Source organism: Rhinopithecus roxellana, chromosome 2 (genome assembly GCF_007565055.1).
Source record: "Rhinopithecus roxellana isolate Shanxi Qingling chromosome 2, ASM756505v1, whole genome shotgun sequence".
Lineage (NCBI taxonomy): Eukaryota > Metazoa > Chordata > Mammalia > Primates > Cercopithecidae > Rhinopithecus > Rhinopithecus roxellana.
This window is the reverse complement of record NC_044550.1, coordinates 147,352,324-147,375,997: the sequence shown is the minus strand read 5'-3', so window position 1 is coordinate 147,375,997 and position 23,674 is coordinate 147,352,324.

Here is a 23,674-nt window from a genome sequence, read left to right as displayed (position 1 = left end):
CTGGTTCCTTGAATTGTAAAGTTAGGTGGCTGGCTTGAGCTATCTTTTGTTAAAAAAAAAAAATGCCTGCCACCAATTTCACTGCACTTAGTTGAAAGAAGCAGAGAGAGAGCAATGTGGTTATAACATGGGCAAGTGCGAAAGCTGAAGTTCACAAATAATACAAGTCAGATAACTGCAGTAGCCTAACCCTGAATGTATTTTGTGTGAAATTTAAGTGAGCCTCACTCAAAACCACCATTTTGCATCCTGGATGTTCCTTGCGAACTTTACAAAGGCTAAGCCCAAACCAGCTCTTCTTTCTTACTTGACTTCTAGGTAATTTTTATCTGATTTCTTAAGAAAAGGGGATGCTGTCTCTTCTTGAATTCCATTATCATTTCATAAACACTTTCTCTTACTCCATGTCTTGATAAATCATAGAGAACATAAATACAATTAAAAACTTCGGCTTTCGGCCAGCCATGGTGGCTCACGCCTGTAATCCCAGCACTTTGGGAGGCCGAGGCGGGTGGATCACCTGAGGTCAGGAGTTTGAGACCAGCCTGACCAAAATGGTGAAACCCTGTCTCTACTAAAAATACAAAAATTAGCCGGGCATGATGGCAAGCACTTGTAATCACAGCTACTCAAGAGACTGAGGCTGAAGAATCTCTTGAACCCAGGAGGCGGAGGTTGCAGTGAGCCAAGATCACAAGACTGCACTCCAGCCTGCACGACAGAGTGGGACTCTGTCTCAAAACAAACAAACAAACCAATAGACAAATGAAAACAAGAAAAATCTTTGACTTTAAAAAATAAGTACATAAATGCCGGTTTTAGAAGTCATAAACTGGGCATTGATTCTGTTCTTATTTCTTTTGCAGCAATCCTAATTCTTCTAAAAGGCATGTGGAAGTCTCTGGTTAACAAAGAGTGGGTCATGAACAGAAAAGTAAACAAGAGTAAAAATGAACAGAAAAGTGTTTTAAAAGCCAAGCAATTAATATTCCAAACATTAGTAATTAATGGTATTATCTTGCTCTGGCTATTTTACTACTGAATTTCCATAAGATTGTATTTGAATAATCACTACTCTAGTGATTATTTTTGTTCTTATTTTTGAACTGTGCCTACAATTATTTGGAGTTACTCCTTCTAAGAAGTTTGTGAAATAGATATTACAATATGTACTTTAACAATAAGGACAGTGGGTGAGTGCTATTGTTTTAATATTCGTCCCCTCCAAAATGCATGGTGGGATTTAATTGCAACTGTAACAGCATTAAGAGACAGAAACTTTACAAAGTGATTAGGCCATTGGGATACATTCTTATGGGTGAGTTTAATATCTTAATAAAAGATATTTTTGGTGTGAACTCTCTATGTTGGCCCCCTTCCATCTTGAAATGTGAGAATCCAGCATTTCCCTTGTCTTTGGAAGATACAACATGCAAGGCACCATCTTGGAAGCAGAGAAATTAGGCCATGACCTGCTGATCCCTTGACTTTGAACTTCCCAGCCTCCAGAATCATGAGCCAATAAATTTCAGTTTCTTATAAATTGCACAATTTCTGGTATGTCATTATAGCATCACAAATAAATTAGTACCAGAGATGCAGAGTGTTTCTACAACACAGCCTCAAAATGGGAAAGTGGCTTTAGAACTGGATGGTGGAATAGAAACTGAAACCGTTTTTTTTTTTTTTTTTTTTTTTTTTTAATTATACTTTAAGTTCTAGGGTACATGTGCATAACGTGCAGTTTTGTCACATATGCACACTTGTGCCATGTTGGTGTGCTGCACCCATCAACTCGTCAGCACACATCAATTCATCATTTATATCAGGTATAACTCCCAATGCAATCCCTCCCCTCTCCCCCTCCCCATGATAGGCCCCGATGTGTGATGTTCCCCTTCCTGAGTCCAAGTGATCTCACTGTTCAGTTCCCACCTATGAGTGAGAACATGGCGGTGTTTGGTTTTCTGTTCTTGTGATAGTTTGCTAAGAATGATGGTTTCCAGCTGCATCCATGTCCTCACAAAGGACGCAAACTCATCAAGCTAATGCTTGAAAAAGTCTGGTGAGGGTTCAGAAGAAGAGGAATGTTACAGGAAAAGTCTGAAACTTTTTAGAGATTACTTAAGTGGGTGAAAACAATGTTGATAGGAATATAGACAGTAAAGGCAATTCTGAGGCGTTCTCAGATGCAAATGAGTAAAAGTCATCCTTGTTATAAAGTGGCAAACAACTTGACTGAATTGTGTCGATGACTTAGAGCTTTATGGAAGGCAGAATTTAAGATTGATGAACTAAGGTATCTGTCAGAAGAAATATCTAAGCAACAAAGCATTCAGGGTGCTGCATAGCTCCTTTTAATTGTGTATATTAAGATGTAAGCATATAGAAATGATTTAAATACAACTTATAATTAAAAGGGAAGTATAACATAAAGATCTAGAAAACTCTCAGCCAGATAATGTAAAGAATAAATAAGTGTGTTCTGGAGGGAATACCAAATGTGTGGCCAATCAACTGTTTGAGAAAGAGATTACTGTGGATAGGAGGAAACCAGGTGCTATGCAAAAAGACAATGGGAAAAAGACCCCCCAAATGCATTTTGGACATGTCTGAGGCTGCCCTTCCCATCATAGGCTCTGAGTCCTACTGCCTTGAGGGCAGAATTGTTTTGGAGAATGGGCCCAGGGTATGCCTGGGACCTCAGCGTTGTGGTCCAGTGTAACCTAGGGTCTTTGCTCCCCATATTCTGGCACAGTGCTCCTCAGCCATTATAGCTGTGGTTAGAGTACACCCAGGGCATGCTTGAGCCACTGCTCCAGATGGTGGAAGTGGTGAGCCATGGTCGCATCCAGTTGGTTCTAATTTTAAGGCACACACCATGCAGGAACTATGGAGGCATGGCTCTTCCTCATAGATTTCAAAGGGTGTCATAAAGAACCTTGAGGCACAAACAAACTTTTTTCCAGGGGTGGAAACACTGCAAAGAGTCCCTACTAGGGTAATGCCTGGAGTCTTGAGACTCCAGAACTGTAGAGGTACCAGCATGCCATGCCAGCCTGGAGAAGATGAAGGCGCCAGACTCCAAACCGTAAGAGCTGCATTTTGGGTTAAGCCCAGCAAAGTCATAGGGGTTGGGTTTCCTGGGGACTTGGGGGAGTCCAGCTCACACCCCAGTGTGTCTGGAAGATGGCATATAAAGTCAAAGATTATTCCCAAGCCTTATGATTTAATATGCTGGCTCTGTTGTGTTTTGGGCTTACTTAGTACCTGTTACTGCTTCCTTCTTGACTATTTCTTTATTTGGGAATGGGGATGTCTATTTTATTCTTATCCCAGTATTGCCTTTTGGAAGTATGTAACTTATTTAATTTCATGGGCTCATAACTGGAGAGAATTTGCCTCAGGGTGAAATATGCTTTGAGACTCATTCATATCTAATTTAGATGGGACTCTGGACTTTGGACTTATGAGTTAATGCTGGAACAATGTAAGATTTTAGAGGCTACTGGGATGGAATAAATGTATTTTGCATGTGAGAAAGGTGTAAGTTTTGGGTGATCAGGCCAGATTGCTGTAGTTTGAATGTCTCCTCCAAAATTCATGTTGAGATTTAATTGCCATTGCAACTATATTAAGATGTGGGGCCGATAAGATGTGATTAGACTGCAAGCACTCCACCCTCATGAGTGGATTTAGTGCATTAATAAAAGGCTTTTAGGGTTGGTTTTTTTCTCTTGACCCTCTTCCTTCCTGCAGAGGGTCAAGAGAATCCAGCATTCCCCTGTTCTCCAGAGGATGCCACATGCAAGGCACCATCTTGGAATCCCAGAAACTGGGCTCTAACCTAGGGACACCTTGACCTTGGACTTTCCAGCCTCCAGAACTGTAAGTTAATAAGTTTCTGTTCCTTGTAAATTACCAGTAAGATACTTAATTTGTGGTGGCAGTATGTTAAGAAGTTTGAAACAACTAGAATTTATGTCCCAGCTCAGTCTGATACGAATTGTGTAACTTTTTGCATGCATACACCTTCTCTACACCTTAGCTATGTAACTTATATCATGTAAATTCAGAATGAGGTTTCTGTAAAAAGTGAAGAAAATAATACATGTACAGTGTTTAATGGTGACTGGCAGATGTTAACTAGTCAATAAAATGATAATCTGAATTTCAAAGTTATAGATGAATTAATATAAGGTTGAATTAAACACACTTTTTACATTACACACAGTCTTTTCAGCAGGAGAGACCATGCTGAACCTGCAAATACAATAGAGTTAAGAGGATCAGAGTATTAATAAATTTTTCTTAAATGAGTGATTTTAAAGAGCAGAAGATGCCCAATTCACTGAGCATGCTAGTCACATGAATGCATTTGGAGTAGAAACAGGAATTGAGAAATCTCTATAGGAAGTCCCCAAAACTCAAGATAAAATTTGCTTGTTTCTAGATTTGTTTGTTTTATTTTCATTTTTCGATTCCTCTTATTGTTTTCCCTGTTTGCTCTTTTATTAGATCATGGAACCATTTATTAACACAGAAAGAGATGAAGGAGAGAGAACTACTGTGGTTCTTTACTTCCTAATCTTGCCCCATCAATATCAAGCCCTGATTTAAAACAGCAACAGCAACAAAATAGAAAACAAAACCCATGACATAAATGAAATGTCTAAATAGTGGCCATCAAGCCATACACATTTCAAAAGGCAATGTCATGAAGTATTTGTTGATCAATATTTACATAGCAGTTCATATTTGTTTTTAGAATCAGGAAGAAAAAGGACATATTAATATTAAAAGAAAACAACTACTAGAAAAGGGTATGTTTTTATTATATTTATTAACATGAAGAACATTACTTAGAGCAAAATTCTTGGACATAAACAATTAGACTGCCTGAGCAAAAGGGGACCTAGAGTTTCAAATTACCTTGTATACTGAGACTATTATAATGACTATGAACCAGCAAATCCTCTTAGACACCCATTCCCCTCCCATATTTACATTACTTTCCAAATTTAATCCTAAAATAACACTGATTAGAATCATTCATGGAGCAAAAATAAAATGTAGATGAAATATTTGTTTTATATTGCAGTAGAAATGTTCAGGTAATGAACAGACATTTATCAAAATCATCTGTTGATTGCTCAGCCTAGCTTAAGAATACTGAAGAGCTTTTCTTTTGCATGCAAATAAATATTTACACAACTCAGTATTTATTAAAGATGGTTTATATTTTAATAGATGTTGGTGTGGCAATAGTGTTTGGGGGCTATTCCGACAAATGTCCTTTACTGTAAGTGAGTATAAATAAAGGTATAGATATAAACATGTAGATAAATAGATACTTCCTTTTCCTCCTTCTCTTTTTCTATCCTTCTCTCTTTTCCTCTCCACACTCTTAGTGAGATGGGGTGCAATTTGGGATTCTGAGGATTCTCTGAGGAGTAGAAGTCACCAAAATCTGACAGTCAAACCTCATGGCAGATCAGATCACCCAAGGATGGAAATTACCCAGGTCAAAGTAGATTAGCTCAGCCTAATAGACTCAGGTTTTGGTTTGTGACATAAGAACACTGCATGATTTGAACAGACAACTTCCCTTATACAACTCGAGGGATTACAACCACAAGTGACAGAAATGTAGCAGAGGGAACAGTATCCTATTTCTACTTAAAATTAATTTTTCAAAAAGTCAGTAATTAAAGTGGCAGTTCAAGTATTTTTTCTGGCTGTTTTGAATATTTACCTGTTTAACATTGCAAGTAAGCTTTCAAACAGATACATATATATTAATTAAATGTATTTAAATTTTAAAACATTAAAAATGATTCAAATAATTGGAAAGACATATTATACTTCTAGTAAAAAAAATCAATATCATAAAGATATACATTTTACACACATGGATTAGTAGTTTCAATGAACTGTTCATAATATAAAAGTTTAATATGATGTAAAGGAAAGAAACCCATATGTCTATTTACAGAAGAATAGGTTAATATTGTGGTATATTTGTAAAATGGATTATTATTGAGCTATGGCAATGAACGAACTTTTCACAAACATCAAATGGAAGATATTGGGTACAATAACAACTCCTCTTAAAAATATTATATTTTATTATGTCTACTGAAGATAATATTTATTAATTTTGATTCCTGCAGGAATATTTACCTGAATAGAGCATTGTTAAAACTTAAATATTTTTCCGTTGCTATTTCAGTATACACTGTACCACATTAATTTAAAATGATACTGTAGCAACAATTAGCTATGTTGAAAATGGCTGCTTTTCAACTCAGAAAAGGAAAAATAGACAAAAATTCTCATGAGAATTTTTATTTACATATAAATAATTCTGTCTTTATTACTCAATGTTATTACTCAGGAGTAAAAACACGATAGTAACAAACTTAGAACAATTTGGAAATATATATTTGGCCTGAAAACATGCATACTACCATTTTTAATTTTTAAGTCTTTTTTATATATATGTAAGGAAAAATGGCATGGTAAACCAATGTCCAAATGTAGCAGTAGGAGTAGCAACTTAAATACTTCTTAAGAGTAGAAAGCTGATAATAGTTGTCCTCAGTCTTCGTTTGCACATGTAAGTAGCAATAATTCTTTTACTGTAGCTTTCTTTCTTTCTTTTTTTTTTTTTTTTTTGATATTTTACTGAGATCTCCCTTCTCAAATGCTCTGTATGAAAATTTTGGGCCCTCAGTGAAATGACCTTCATATTTTGGTGCCAAAGATCCAGAGGATTTTAAATGTTGCTGATAAAGAGGAGTTAAGAAATATATTTTTATTCAGTATGCCTATCCATACTCACTCACATTCAATAAGTTATAAAGTTAATACATCCACTATGTTATGACTTATAGGCACTTTGAAAAACAGAACCAAGGATTTGAGTTTGGGACACCATTGCTAGTGCAAAGACCCATGGCAAGACAAGCACCAAATAGGCTTTAAAACATTTATTCAGGTTTATTTGTACTTCACTCTGATCCCTCCCCGCCTCTCCACCCACCCTCTTACCTGTGTACAGATTTCTAACATTATCTTCTTGAATGTACAATAGTCTAATCTACTGTTTTTTTTTTTTTTTTTCTGTTGTAGATATAGCCACTCCAATCCCTTTTCACAAGCAGCAAGTGAGATTTGTAGAAAATAGAAATAAAAATCCTTCTCTAAAAATTGATTATAATGTGGTTTCTTTCTGGCTTTATTTCTGCTACTCCCCACATTCATCCTCTCCTCCCGACACACCATCTATTTATAGTTACTAGATGAACATTTTTAATTATTTAGCATAAGTATGGATTAGGAGTCAATCACGGAACCAGAACAACTGTAAGTGATATAAAATAAAACACATTAGAAGGATTTATGGCTTACAAAATTCTGGGGAAAGTGGGTGAAGTAAAGTTCCAGGAGATGGTTGAAGCTTCAGAGAAAAGTCACTTAGCAAGATGGCGGCTAAGGAAAACTGGTGAAGAAATCTATGGAAGAAGTTGCCTCTGTACCTGGTGGTGAGATAGAAGTTGCTTTGATGAGTAGATAAGCCATCAGGAAGAAAAGCTGTAAATGAAAGAGAGAGAAAAAAAAAAAAAGAAGAAGAAGAAAGAAAGGACAATCTAAAACCCTTGAGAATAAACTGGTATTCGCAAAGATAAATCAGAATATGCTTCAAACCCAAATGATACAGGTAATCTGCAGAAGAAGCCGGTGTCTTTCACCCCAGAGTTGCATATGTGTCTGACTCAGGACTCGGAAAAGCTGAAGGAAGCGATCTGACAGCAGGCAGAGGAGCTGTGGGTCTAGGCACACCAGTGAGAGAAGCCTACGTGAATCAGCGGCGAATGTGCGAAGGGCTGGCCATGCATGGAGGCTTGTACTAATCTTCTGTAATGATTGCTGCTCCCCTTGTACCTTCCAAATCTCATTTGAAGCTCTTTGTGCCAAATCCTAATTATACAGGGAAAGTAGTTCAGAAAATTCCGCGCCTGCTTAGCTAAAATCTTATAGTAAAAAACCACCACATTCTATTTATGTGCATTCCCTCCTCTGCCTGGAGATTCCCTTCACCTGTGTTACCACCTAATCTAGATAATATCTCCTCCCCCACAGAGAATTCTCTTTTAAATACACAATTTGTGTTAAATATCTCTCCTCTCATACTTTCTAACTAATGTTGCTAATTTCTATTATATTATAATAATATATTATAAACCCTAATAATTATTAAAACTTATCATATAATAATGTCTAAATATTATATTTGCTTCATTCTACATTTATGAATTTTCTAATTTTACTAACTTAAATTTCACTCCTTTAAACTTAGTGTTTAAGTGTTTAATATTATTATTATTATTATTTTTATTTTTATTTTTTTTTTGAGACGGAGTCTTGCTCTGTCGCCCGGGCTGGAGTGCAGTGGCCGGATCTCAGCTCACTGCAAGCTCCGCCTCCCGGGTTTAGGCCATTCTCCTGCCTCAGCCTCTGGAGTAGCTGGGGCTACAGGCACCCGCCACCTCGCCCGGCTAATTTTTTGTGTTTTTTAGTAGAGACGGGGTTTCACCGTGTTAGCCAGGATGGTCTCGATCTCCTGACCTCGTGATCTGCCCGTCTCGAAGTGTTTAATATTATTAAAAACTATTTGTGGAGGAAATAAATGAATACTATTTATCACATCCTACCCTATATATCAAACTATTTATCTGCCATCCCAACTGTGTTATATTCTTCTTGAGGGCAGGACAGAGTGGTCTTTTGGTATCTCTGTATCCTCAGTACTTATTAAATGCCAGAGACATTTTATACATTCAACCAATTTGGTTCAACATATGATTTGATATACATCACTATCTTCCTTTCTAACAGTCAAAAAGGAGTCTTTCCTGACAATTGTCTATATTTGTCACAAGTTCATACTAATTGGCCACATAGTCAGAGGGCACCTAATAAGTGCTGCAAAGTGTTATATTTAAATCGATATGTGTGTGTGTGTGTGTTTTTTTTTTTTTTTTTTTTTTTTTTTTTTTTTTTTTTTTACATATACCTGTATGTATACCTGACAATACAGGATGTCTGATTTGTTGATGAATGGATAGATATTTCATGAATAGGACAAGGAATTTTAATGTATTCATAATATTACTTGTCAGAAAGCCAAGTCATTGATCATCTTTATAATTCTCACAATGAATGACTCTAATTCATGCATACAGACCATTGATACTTGTTGTTGCAATATGGAATCAATCATTTAAGAATTAATTTCAGTTAAATATTTACAGATAGATCAGTTTTGCCATTTGGATATTTGCTTTGCCTCATCACTTTTTGACTTCTCTTGTCTTTTTGTGAGGCTTATAAGCTCTCTGCCTACAAATTTCATTGAGTAAAACACACCATTTGAGATATACATGTTCACATCTTAGAGAAAAAAAAATCGTTAAACTACTCACCAGTTGAATGTAATTTAGCACCATGCCAGTTTACTAGGCAACACATTTACTCAGCCTAATGCACTGTGTTCTGATTTCTAACGACAGAAGCCAGATGATTTTCACAGTCAATAACAATTTATAGATAAAAATCAATCTGTTTTACTTGACTGGATAGCAAACACTTTACAAATATTTATGTTTTTAGCTGTTTTTTTTTTTTTTTTTTTTTTTCCCTAAAGGAAAACACGCTTAAAAATTGCAATTTGGTTCGCTTTATAAAACATTTTGGAGCTGTCCTCCCTCTCTTATTCTCTTTTCTAGGAATTCCTTGCCCATCTTTACACTTCTCATGGCCCCTTATTATTTTAATTTTTTTCTGCTTACACGTCTTCAATAAAAAATCTTATTTAGGGCCAGGCGTGGTGGTTCACACCTGTGATCCCAGCCCTTTGGGAGACTGAGGCAGGCGGATCACTTGAGGTGAGGAATTCGAGATCAGCCTGGCCAAGATGGTGAAACCCCGTCTCTACTAAAAATACAAAAATTAGCTGGGTGTGGCAGTGCACTCATATAATCCCAGCTACATGGGTGACTGAGGCAGGAGAATTGTTTGAACCCTGGAGATGAAGATTGCAGCGAGCCAAGATCGTGCCACTGCACTCAAGCCTGGGCGACAGAGTGAGACTCCACATCTCAAATAAAATAAAATAAAATCTTAAAACCTTTTAGGGAGAGTCTTATACAACTTCCGTTTCTGATTATGACAGATTATATTTTACCAGACCAGTCTCTCCGTGAAAGCAACGACTGTAGATGATGTATGAACTACAGAAACAAAAACAACAAAATTGCTCCGTAAAGCCATCAGAGAATATTCAATAAAATCAAAACGTGAATGGCCAAACTCCAGAACAGAAATGGCTTGATTCACTGGATAAGACATTGACTACTCTTTATTGATGCAGAATCCATTTGAACAGAAAGTAGGGAGTCAGCGTGTTTTCAGTCTCCCACGACTAAGAGACAAAAACTGAAGTTCTGAGCTACCAAGACAGCTAGAAATTGGGAAACTAAGATTCTGGAGAATAGGAAACCACATGTATTTTGTCCATTTTTCTCTTTATAGTACTTGCAGATTTTGAAGATGAATGGAAAAGAGGATAAGAAGCCAAATATAAAGTGAAAATGGAGAGGCCAACGCTAAGGAGAGCTTTTGGTAGCCTTGCAGTATTTAGGAAACAGTTGTGAGTTCAGAGCAAACCAAGGAGAAAGGTCCCTAGTAGATACCCAGGCTTTCATTTGCAACCTCTGAATGGAGATACTCAAGGAGGAAGAGGAAACTGCAAAATGATTGGTGCAGAATAATTAAAAACCCCTCCTCCAGTCATTTGCTCCATATTGGTACAAGGTATTCTGTTCCTATTTGGTTGACTTTCAAAAATAAATAAATAAATAAATAAACAAACACACAAAATCCTTCCAGAAGGAACATCACATCACTTTGAGTTTCTACCATGCTGTCTTATACAATGATCTAAAATGGCCCAGCATGTCTAGAGACAGGATCAGAAAGAAAAATTATTAAGATAATAATAATTATAAAAGATAAATAAAATGGGAGTTTTTAGACATGAACATTAAAGTAATTCTGATTTATATGTTTAAGTAAGTAAAGAAAATATTGTGAATTTCACCAGTGAGATAGAAAGGTTCCAGTGACAATCTCCTTTTTCTGTGTGTGTGATGGAGTCTTGTTCTGTCACCGAGGAGGGAGTGCAGTGGCAGATCTTGGCTCACTGCAACCTCCGCTTCCTGGGTTCAAGCAATCCTCCTGCCTCAGCCTCCCGAGTAGCTGGGATTACAGGCGCCCACCACCACATCTGGCTAATTTTTTTAATTTTTAGTAGAGATGGGGTTTTATCATGTTGGCCAGGCTGATTTCGAACTCCTGACTTCAAGTGATCCACCCGTCTCAGCCTCCCAAAGTGCTCGGATTATAGGCATGAGCCAACGTGTCCGGCCGAATGGCAATCTAGAAGAGGTTCAAACGACAAGTCAAGAACTAAAAAGTGGAAGGTTTAACATGAAGAGCTCAATAAATGAGTTTAACTATTTTTTAAAGAGAGCATAAAATTATTAAACTGAAATACAGGATAATAGATTTATGCATAATAATGGCATGAGAAAAATGAAAAAGAAATGAGTACAATAGCTCTATACAACTTAATGAGAAATCTAACATTTTGTTTTGAAGTCCAAGAAGAAGCAGTGAAGAAGAAGCAACATTTTAAGGGATAAAGGCTGGAAATTTTCTTTCTTCTTTTTTTTTGAAACGGAGACTCGCTCTGTAACTGGAGTGCAGTGGTGCGATCTCAGCTCACTGCAAGCTCTGCCTTCAGGGTTCACACTATTCTCCTGCTTCAGACTCCTGAGTAGCTAGGACTACAGGCACCTGCCTCCATGCCCAGCTAATTTTCTTTCTTTCTTTTTCTTTCTTTTTTTTTTTTTTTTTTTTTTTTTTTTTTGTATTTTTTGGTAGAGACTGGGTTTCACCGTGTTAGCCAGGATGGTCTCGATCTCCTGACCTCGTGATCCACTCGCCTCGGCCTCCCAAAGTGCTAGGATTACAGGCGTGAGCCACTGCACCTGGCCATTGCTTGGGATTTTTCAAAACTAACATAAGACATTGAGTCAAAAATTCAAGAGCTCTAAATAAAGGCTCATTAAAGAACTCTTGCACTTGGTTCATGTACTCTGCAGAAACTTTATGTGAGGTTTTATATCATCACTTATACAATTCCTTTTTAGAAAATGTCCCTGAACCCGCTTTCCAATAACATTTATCGCATCAATGTATAGACAGTGTGCACAGTTCTCAACATGAGAATCACTATAACAATCTGACCAACAATACAGTTAGCTGTTTTTTACTGTGAACAAGAATAAATGTTCTGGTATCAGGCCTAAAAATCTCCTTTATTAGCTAATTGTATAATAGCCCACTGCAGCACAGAGGAAAGAGGAAAATTGATTCCTAACCTATGATAGTAATTAGCTTTTATGCCTGAGAATAAGGATTTATGGTAGCTCTTAACAGCTGTCTGAAGCCAGTGGGAAAGAATCATTAGACGATCTACTGTACTGGAGATTTACCTGGGCCAATCAGAAACTGGATTCTGTTTATGCATGCATGTGTGACATGTATTAGTTTTGCGCATATCTCCTTGTCCTACATAAATGTACATCTTTATTAAGGATTTGTATGCTTAAAACTAAGAAGAATATATATCTCCACTAGAAGATTTTTATGACTTATATAATAACATCTTTAGGGTCAGTGGTGATATCCCCTTTATCATTTTTTATTGCGTCTATTTGATTCCTCTCTCTTTTCTTCTTTATTAGTCTTGCTAGCGGTCTGTCAATTTTGTTGATCTTTTTCAAAAAACCAACTCCTGGATTCATTGATTTTTTGGAGGGTTTTTTGTGGCTCTATCTCCTTCAGTTCTGCTCTGATCTTAGTTATTTCTTGCCTTCTGCTAGCTTTAGAATGTGTTTGCTCTTGCCTCTCTACATATCTTGTATTTAAACATGTTTTGTAATAATAGAGTTACCTCAGGTAATGCGTTGTTTCACAATAATTCTCCAATTATTAGATAAATGTTTTTTTAACACTATTATTAAAAGTTACTTGAAGACTCTCTTTACACTTCCCAGAGTTGTCAATACTTTTTCACATTGCCTTAGAAACTCAGTATATGCCTGTTTTTCATATGTACAGTTCACCATGTCTTATCTAAAGGTCAAATCCGAAAGTATATGACCTGATTTGGGCAGAGTTTTGGCTTTGTTGCATTTGCCTTTTCGGGATCAATAGGTGCTAATAAGCAAGTGCATTTCCTTGATAGTGTTGAAGAAAATAAACAGGCCTGCTCTTGGGCACCCTTTGTAACTTAGAACTGTGCACCTGTAGCCAATTTCTCCAAATCGTGTGCTCCAGTCCTTGGTAATCGCTTGCTGAGTCACAGGTTTGAAATGTGTTCTCTGCAGGACTTCCTTGGCAGCAGTTGTGTTCAGGTAGAAATCTCCATCTGTGGCTCAGAAAAGCTACTAATCCCCACCAACAAAAGGTATGAGACCAAGTGTAATTAAAGCTCTTTCAGAATCTACATAAAATATTAAACTAAGAGTGTAAACTTGTAAACTAGGTCAGTCATTTTACACATTCTGAATTGTGTTTGGTGTTTAACGTTCAATCTGACACAGAAGAATGAATTATGCAGCTCCAATAAGTACATCAAACACAAATAAAAAAAACAGAAAACCTTCAAAGCAGTGCCACGCTCCTGGAGTTTCTGTCCAAATGTAGCATTAGATTTTTGAAATAATATTAAAATATTTTTGGAGAGAATTAAAATATTTTTGTAGAAAAGATAAAAAGAATCTAACACTTCTTAACATTTTTGGTTCCCCTTTTCACTATTGCATTTAAGGAAAATACAAAAATAAATGCATTTCCCTTTCAAGGAACTTAGAATCTGATAGAGACACAATGCAAACAATTAAGTGCAATGTAGTTTAATATGGTGCTACAGTAGAGCTACTAAGCATATTGTGCTTTGAGAACAGAGTGGATACCTTGAGGATTCAGGGATGTGATAGGTATACTGAATTTTATAAAATTATTTGGAGACACATAGATGAAGAGTAGTAGTATGCAAATAGGCAGGCAGATAGAGTACAAGATTTGACAGATGGAGCTGTAGAAATGGACAGGACTCACAACAAGGTGTTATCCTAACATACTAATTAATATGGATTTCATCTGAAAGGGGTATAGGAATGGTATGCTTAGATTAGCATTTGATAGAGAACATTACGTTAACAATGTGAAAAAATATGTTCATATTCACACACACACACACACACACACACACACACACACACGTGTCACTTTTACATAATTAGGCTAAAACAATTAAACAGTAGCAAAACCAGTATTAAAACTAACACATCTGTAGTAAAATTGCATTAAAATAGAAGCATTAAAAAAAAAAAAAAAAAAAAAAAAAACTAACACATCTATGTTCCCACATTTTATTTTGAAACATGTTTTTACTTTTTGGAAGCACTGTGAACGATTTTAATTAATTTCATCAGCAATCTATGAAATAGGTACCTCTATTGTAGATATATTACAATGGTCATAAGGAGATGAAAAGAAGGAAATGGAGTTTTGTAGAGGTTGAATGACTTATCTCAGGCAACAGAGGCAGAAGGAGAGAGTGCAGAATCTCAAGTCTTATGCTTCTCAGCCCAGGCTTTTTTTTTTTTGTACCAAATTTCATTACCCAAAATGAATGTTATCCGCATATTTACAGAAATATGAATGCATCATCTAATCCTAAAGGAAAACTGTTCAGTCATTTCCCCATATTGTAAATTACTCAAGGTTATTATTTTCTAATACTTATTAACTAACCCAGGCCTTTCTAATCGTGTATTAACATTTCTTGTAGCTGCACTTATTTCAAGTTTTTGTCCCATAAAATAAAATTAAAGTAGAAGTGTATTGGTAAATATTACAGTATCTTGAGGAAATTAATATATTGTTGTTTCTAAGCATTTAGTAACATTTTAAGACAAAACTTATTTTTAAGATATTCTTCCTTGAAATTTCAAAATTACTTTTTACTTCTTTTTATTACAGCAGAGTAATTTCTCTAAAAAATCTGTCCTCTGATTTTAACCAGTCGAGCAAAGTTATGCTCTTTTTTCAGAAATAACACAATTATAACAACTTTTTTCCATTGGAAAAATATGTGAACAAATCAATTCTGTAATACAATTTGCAGCTGCTTTCATTGACTTAGATTATGGATCTCATGGCTATGTAGCAGAATTATGACAAACTCTGCCTTTAATTGAATTATGAATTTAATATATCTCATTTGAGTGTTGTGAATCCTGGAAGCCTCTTCCCTGTAAGCTTTAGTTTTTGAAAATATTGTGTCCACACACTACCCCAGCCACAGTAAATTTATCATTACCTGATGATAGAATGACACATTGTAAGTTAGAGCACTAATTGTGATTTTTGCTAAGGAGATATATTATGCATAGAAGAATGCACAGCATTAAAAGTGGAAGATCTGGACCAAAAGTAGAATACATGATAGCGTATCTTGGAAAGAAACTAATGATACTTACATATCCATGATGATGAGGACTTGAGGGGCATAAATTTACCCCAGGAAGAATACCCAAATGCCATTGTAGATGAAATGGCAGTTTCTAGTCCCTGTGAAATATTCACAGTGCTTTACAAAACAACGTGGTAATATGAAAATACATAATTGATAATTAAGAAATGACAAAGGTGCTAGAAGTCTCAATAGCAATGTGTGTAACATGATATTCTTTGCTCATGTAACATATGTGTGTGCAAAGAACTGTAATTTACAACCCGAAATGAAAAGTGTGGGTTGCATTATGATTTGTCTAACCACACCTTCAGCTTAAATATTCATCTTAAGAAAAGGGAGACCTCTCCTTTTCCTCTGAAATATGGTTTCAATAATAAAAAGTGATTTTCTCTCCATGCACCAGTTTAAATGTTACCTAAGGCAGCTTCTCAGAGTGGCCCATAGCAAGTAATGAGCTGTGAGACAACTGCCAGATGGTTTACGGTTTTATTCATTCCAAGACACAATCACAGTTTATTAACAAAGAAGAGAAAAAAAATAAAGCCAAGTTGTCTTTAAAGCACAAGATGAGATATATTAACACAGTAGTACACCAGAAAATTTTTATTTAAGTTAATTGTCACTTCATTATACACTGATTTTGGACTCAAATGCTCAGCAGTTAATTAGGAAGTTAAATGGCAATGCCAATGTTTCTTCTGATTAGATATTTTAAATGGTGGACTATGACGTTTTAATATATGCTGCTTTTCAGCCAATCATTATCAATCTTCCACATGGATAAACATATGCTATTATCCTTTGAGGTATTTTGCACTGCATAAAATTAGAGCAATGTGAGAATTCTCAGGGAGCATACAAATGAAGACCTGTTTTTTTTTTAAATCTCAAGAGTCTGCTGTGTCATAGTATCATAATAAGGTGACTATAGTTACAATGATTTGGTTTATGTTTTGAAATGACTAAAAGAGTGAAATTAAAATGTTTCTAACACAAATATATGATAAATGCTTGATGTGGTGAATACCCAATTACCTTGATTTAATCATTATACATTGTTGGCCTATATCAAAATATCACGTGTCCTACAAATATATATAACTAACGTAGCCATAATAATTAAAATTAAATTTAAAGTCTGTTGTGTCAAAGACTAATTTCTCCTGAATTACAAGAATTTGGGATCATTGGTAGTTATAATTTTCTTAGTCTTTCTTGCCAGCGGAAAATTGATCTCAAGGACTGGATTCTCCACTATTGAATAAAGAAAGAGTCTTCTCTGTCTTCTGTAGTTTTCTCACCATACAGAATGTTTCTGTTTCTTGTATTTCTTTTTCATGTTTCCCTCCACACCTTCCCCGAATGATCTAGTGGTATTCATTGCTTCAAGAGCAATTATTTACTCCAAGAATGGTAAAGCAAAAAGGAAGACATGTTGTTAAGGATTTCACAGTAGACTGAATGCTCAGGTTGTTCCAAACTCAGTGGAAACTCTCAATAAATGTTAAATACGAAAGCGATTAGAACCTCTAAAACAGACTTCTTTAAATGCTTGTGAGTCTTGAGTTTTGAAAACTAAGATATACAATCATGTCATCTGCAAACAGGGACAATTTGACTTCTTCTTTTCCTAACTGAATACCCTTGATTTCTTTCTCTTGCCTGATTGCCCTAGCCAGAACTTCCAACACTATGTTGAATAGGAGTGGTGAGAGAGGGCATCCCTGTCTTGTGCCAGTTTACAAAGGAAATTTTTCCAGTTTTTGCCCATTCAGTATGATATTAGCTAATTAAACTAAAGAGCTTCTGCACAGCAAAAAAACTACCATCAGAGTGAACAGGCAACCTACAGAATGGGAGAAAATTTTTGCAATCTACTCATCTGACAAAGGGCTAATATCCAGAATCTACAAAGAACTCAAACAAATATACAAGAAAAAAACAAACAACCCCATCAAAAAGTGGGCAAAGGATATGAACAGACATTTCTCAAAAGAAGACATTCATACAGCCAACAGACACATGAAAAAATGCTCATCATCACTTGCCATCAGAGAAATGCAAATCAAAACCACAATGAGATACCATCTCACACCAGTTAGAATGGCGATCATTAAAAAGTCAGGAAACAACAGGTGTTGGAGAGGATGTGGAGAAATAGGAACACTTTTACACTGTTGGTGGGACTGTAAACTAGTTCAACCATTATGGAAAACAGTATGGCAATTCCTCAAGGATCTAGAACTAGATGTACCATATGACCCAGCCATCCCACTACTGGGTATATACCCAAAGGATTATAAATCATGCTGCTATAAAGACACATGCACATGTATGTTTATTGCGGCACTATTCGCAATAGCAAAGACTTGGAATCAACCCAAATGTCCATCTGTGACAGACTGGATTAAGAAAATGTGGCACATATACACCATGGAATACTATGCAGCCATAAAAAAGGATGAGTTTGCGTCCTTTGTAGGGACATGGATGCAGCTGGAAACCATCATTCTTAGCAAACTATCACAAGAACAGAAAACCAAACACCACATGTTCTCACTCATAGGTGGGAACTGAACAATGAGATCACTTGGACTTGGGAAGGGGAACATCACACATCGGGGCCTATCATGGGGCAGCGGAGGGGGGAGGGATTGCATTGGGAGTTATACCTGATATAAATGATGAATTGATGGGTGCTGACGAGTTGATGGGTGCGGCACACCAACATGGCACAAGTATACATTAGTAACAAACCTGCACGTTATTTACATGTACCCTAGAACTTAAAGTATAATAAAAAAAAAAAAAAGAAAAAAAAAGAAAACTAAGATATCTTTGATTCACAAGAGCTTATTCAACATTTTTAGAAAAAAATGGTTTTGATAATGATGGTTTCATAAACATAGTTTTGAAAATCAAGAGGCAAAGACTGTATTTTATTCCCTCAACAAATATTTGCTAAGAAATAACAGTGTGTGTGTGTTTATTGTGGGGTGATGGAAGAGTCAGTAGACAGACAAAAACCCTCTTCTATGGGAACTTTCATGATGAAAGAGGACAATGAATAAGTAAGAAGACATATCATATAACATGTCTTGAGGTAATAAACATAATGAAGAAAAATAAAGCAGGATAAATGGATAAAGAGTAAGGTGAGAATAAGATGATATTTTATAAAGGAAATTAAAGGAAAACCATTGCCTTTCTTATCGAAAATTAAAGGAAAGCCATTGCCATCTTATTAGGTGACATTTGATCTGGCACCTAAAAGAAATGTTGGGTGAAACTTTCAGATATTTGGAAGCATAACCTTCCAGCAACAAGTGCAGAATCTTGTGGTGGGAGCTTCCTTTGCATGTTCAAGAAGCAGCAAAAAAGCCAATATGACTTGAGTAAGAAAGGGGAAGAGAGTGCAAGGGTAGCCAGGATGAGAACAATGGTAAAGTAAGGATTCTAAATTGTATTCTTAGTTAAATATTAAGCCACTGAATGGGTCTCAGCCCAAAAGTCACTTGATCTGACTCTTGCTTTAAAAGGGATGACTGAAACTGCAGGGTAGGAAATTGACCAAATATAGGGCAAAAGAGGAAGCACGGTAGCAGTTCAGATAATATTATAGTGGTTCTGGAAGGGGATGGATCTGAATATGGGAGTGGGAAGTTGAGAACTGGTCAGATTCTGGATATATTCAGAAGGAAAAGGTTAAAAAATGTGCTGATGAATTGGATATGAGAGGTAAAAAATGGAAGGGAGTTGTGTTTGCCTTTTTGCATTACAATAAAGGAATACCTGAGAATAGGTAATTTACAAAGAAATAAAAGAGGTTTAATTTGCTCATGATTCTGCAGGCTGTGTAGGAAGCATGGTGCCCGCATCTGCTTGGCTTCAGGTAAGGCCTCAGGGAACTTACAATCATGATGGAAGGCAAAGCAGGAGCAGGCATGTCACATGATGAGAGAACAAGAGAGAGGGAGCAGAAGGAACCATCCTCCTTTAAACAACCAGATCTCACAGGAATTAACAGATTGGGAACTCACTTATAACCATGGGACAGGCACCAAGACATGTGTAGGGATTTGCTCCTATGACCCAAACATCTCCCACCAAGCCCCACGTTGAACATTGTGGGTCACATTTCAACATGGGATTTGGAGGGGGACAAACATTTAAACCACATCAAGAATATAAGATGAATTCAAAAGTTTTGGTTTCAACAATTGGAAAACTGAAGGTACAATTTACTGAGAAGGGAAGACTGGAGACACACACATTTTACTCCTGGCAATGTTTTTCATAAATATTATAAGAGGATTGGAAGAACATCTTCCAGATTTTGTGTTTTACTGAGAAAAATGAGAAGAGAAGGAAAAAATTATGTTTGCTTGAAAAGAGAGACTTTTTACTCTAGAGACAGAGACCCGAGTAATAGGTTCGGCACGGATGGTTCTAAGAAGAATCCCCGTATTTGTTCCACGTGGAATAAAACATTTAGCTAATTATAGGGCAGAGAAGACTTGTATCTCAATTTCTGTGATATAACCTAGAGGGATTCAAAAATTTTTAGAGAAGTCATGAGTCCATCATTATATTATGGTGGGAGAAGAGATATAGTTAGATGCGGTTTTAAGGTAGAATCAGACTGGCACTGTAAGAACATAAGTACAGAATGACCAATGAAGGCCAATAAGCATGGAGGGGTCTCAAGATTTTGGTAAAGAGGTTACAAACTTTAGTAAATGGATGAAAATGGGAATGGTGGGGGAAGCATGAAGACTATTTTTTTTTAAGGAAGAGAAATGCAGAGTGAATTACCTCAATAGCACTCTTCAGCATAGGAAGAAGGCAACTTTTCAATATTCAAGACTCTTCCCTACTGCAGTTTTTCAGTTTACAAACAATAGCCATGATTAATTTTAGTCTGCTCCTCAGCAGGCAAAAACTCAAGAATAAAACAAATTAAGGTATAGAAAGTGGAGGAAATAACATCTCCATGTATTTGGTCTGAAAATGAGTACATGATCCGATGGCTGACATTTATTGAGTGCTTTCTTGTGTTATGTCTCCAGCTAAAATTACAAAGATTTTCACATTGGATCCTCATGAGCCAATGAAAGACACAGAGTTATTTCCTTTTTACTAATAAGGAAACTGAAGCAAAGACAGGTTAGGTGACTTTCTCAAATTTACACATCTGGTAAGAAATGGTTTCAACTTTTAGAATCCAGGATGTCTAATGACATTTGTGAATATATTATATGACTTCCAATCACAACACTATCAAATAAGAGCCAAGGTTAACCAAAGTTTACAGATGAAGAGACTGAATACTACAGAGATTTAGTAACTCTCCTAATGTCATAAGTAGTGGATCCAGGAATTGAACTTGGGGTGAACTAACTTAAAGTATTCAAGTTTAATCCCTGGCTTTACTGATTGTACAGAATTCAGAGCAACATTTCTTTCAAGGATATGTTCAAGTTTCTTAGCTCTTTTTTCAGAGCATTTGCAAAGTATTAGGAGAGAAAACTGAGAAAAAATCTCAATGCTATTATTTCTGTTCTACATGTAACAGCTCATGCAGTAGATTTATATGAGTGCCTGGCATGTAGTACATGCTATATAAATGTTATTATTGTTGATATTATGTTAATATGAAAATTGGCTTCATTCTGATTAGAGTATGAGCTTCTTTTGTTTGTCCCTCAAAAAATTCACTGAAATTCTGGTATTTCTTAAATGTCACGATTGAGACAAAGTTTCTTCCTAGAGTATCCAAATATAATATTGATTACCAGCTGCAGCTTCTCTTCGGGGAGAAAACACTGGCTTTATAAACAAAATAACATCTAACTTTCTTCCATTTCCTTAATATACTATCCTGAGTCTCTGGCAATATCAACTTTATTCATTTCTACTACAATTTAAATTTAGAAAATGTTTCTTTTTAAAGGTGCTTAACAGAACATGTAAGCGGATACGATGACACTCATTTTTATTATGTTTAAATGTGATTGTAGCAAGCTCCATAAATCTATCCCATTAGTATAAGGTTTAATAGTTTCAGAGAAAGCATGACTCAGGAATCAGTAGCTCTTCCTGCAACCAGCCTGATTATTTGCTTTGTCGTTCATATACGACATAACTGTCCAGTCTACTGACTCGATTTGTTTCTGCAGTTGGACCAATGAACACAAACAGAGAAACTTGAATGCTGAGATGAAGTAGTAGCCATAATTTTGAAATAGCAGTCTATGGATTCCCTGACTGTGTTTATTTTTTCTTTTACTCTTTTTTTTTTTTTTTTTTTTTTTTTTTTTTTTAGCAGACACAGCCATATTCAGTATGATTTAGGAGGTTATTTCTTGAAAATTAGTTCCATATATTTTTGCTTCCAAACTAGAACAGCTTATCATTTTTCAATGACATATAAAGTTTACTGTATCTAGTAAACTTGTCTTTCTCTTTGATATTCTGTTCTTCTTTCCCCTTGTATCCGGTCAGTCACCAAATGTTGTCATAATTGCATCTCTAGTATTCTATAATTATTTTTTACCTACACATATTTCCTCATCCCATCGCTTTATATATTTGAGAGCGTATTGTTTTCCAAATATGACATTCATCATAACTTTTCCTTTGTTTAAATACTGAAACTTGTTCTCTAAATTTTAATTCACATTTGTTCATTCAATCCCTGTCCCTGTTTTCTGAGCATCAATGATGTATGAACATAATATGGAGTCCTGATGATATAAAGATGAGGACAGATTGCTCCAGCCTATACACACACACACACACACACACACACACACACACACACACACTCACCCCTCTCAATCCCTTGTTTACTTTTGAAGGTGTTTTATCAATCAACCCTCAGTATGAATGATAGTGTTCAGAAGCAGTCCACATGTCATCAGTGATAAAAGTAATTAAAGTTGCCTATGGATTTTGTCTATAAATACAATGCTTTTTTCTGAATACCTCCATTAATGCAGAGCTGTTCTCGTCAATATATTATAGGTGCTTGGAATCTTCCACATAGAATCAATTACCATCTTAGTTACACCATTTAAAAGCAAGAACCTTGCATGTGTCCCCGACTTAGTATTTGAGGAATTATCTCAATTTATATATTTTCTGTTCAACTATATGTGGAGGGGAGCAGATGGGGAATGGCGATGACTCTGCTGCCTCATTTCCACATTGTTTCACAGATATAGGAGTCTGTCATCTGGTTGGTGACTGCAAGTTCTTCTTGCTAACTCTGTCTCTGCCTAGAGATCTCTCTCTTTGCTTTAGATATGATAGCAATTTAGTACGATCAGAACCACCTCCTTCCTAAAGTTGCCTTGTCAATATGAGGACACCTCAGGTTTTTACCTCCAGATTTCAGGAACCAATGTTGCACTGCATTAGTTTTAAGGGAGCTTTTAAGAATTTATGGCCTTTTTTTTCTCATTTTGTTACAACTTTTGTCATTTGTTACAGAGCATCGACTGTTGGGAAAGTAGGGAAACAACCTCAATTTCTAAACCAGTGGACTCTACGTGTGTAGGATAGCCTAGGAAACAATAAAATGTAGATTAATAGTTTGTCAATAACAATGTTTTGTGCTTTTTACTATGATCAGTACATTATTTTCACAATCTGTATTTGTAGCACTTTTATACACCTAAATAGAACAAACCCTCGACATCTCAATTTTCCCATTTTCTTCCTGCCATTCTGATAAATATTTACCTGGAGTAAACATTGGAAATAATTATAACTACAATGAAAATGAGAAATAGCTGATAGACTCATTAGATATCTTTTGATCTCTGATTAAGTTCTGTGGTTGCTGAAGTGAATAAAACATAGAATTTCTTCTCAGGGGTTTATAACCCAGTTGGGAAATACATAAGTAAACAAACAAGTACAAAACATAGGACTATCATTTGGGTTTATACAAAGTGTTCTGGAAATACAACAGAGTTTCTATTAGCATAAAAG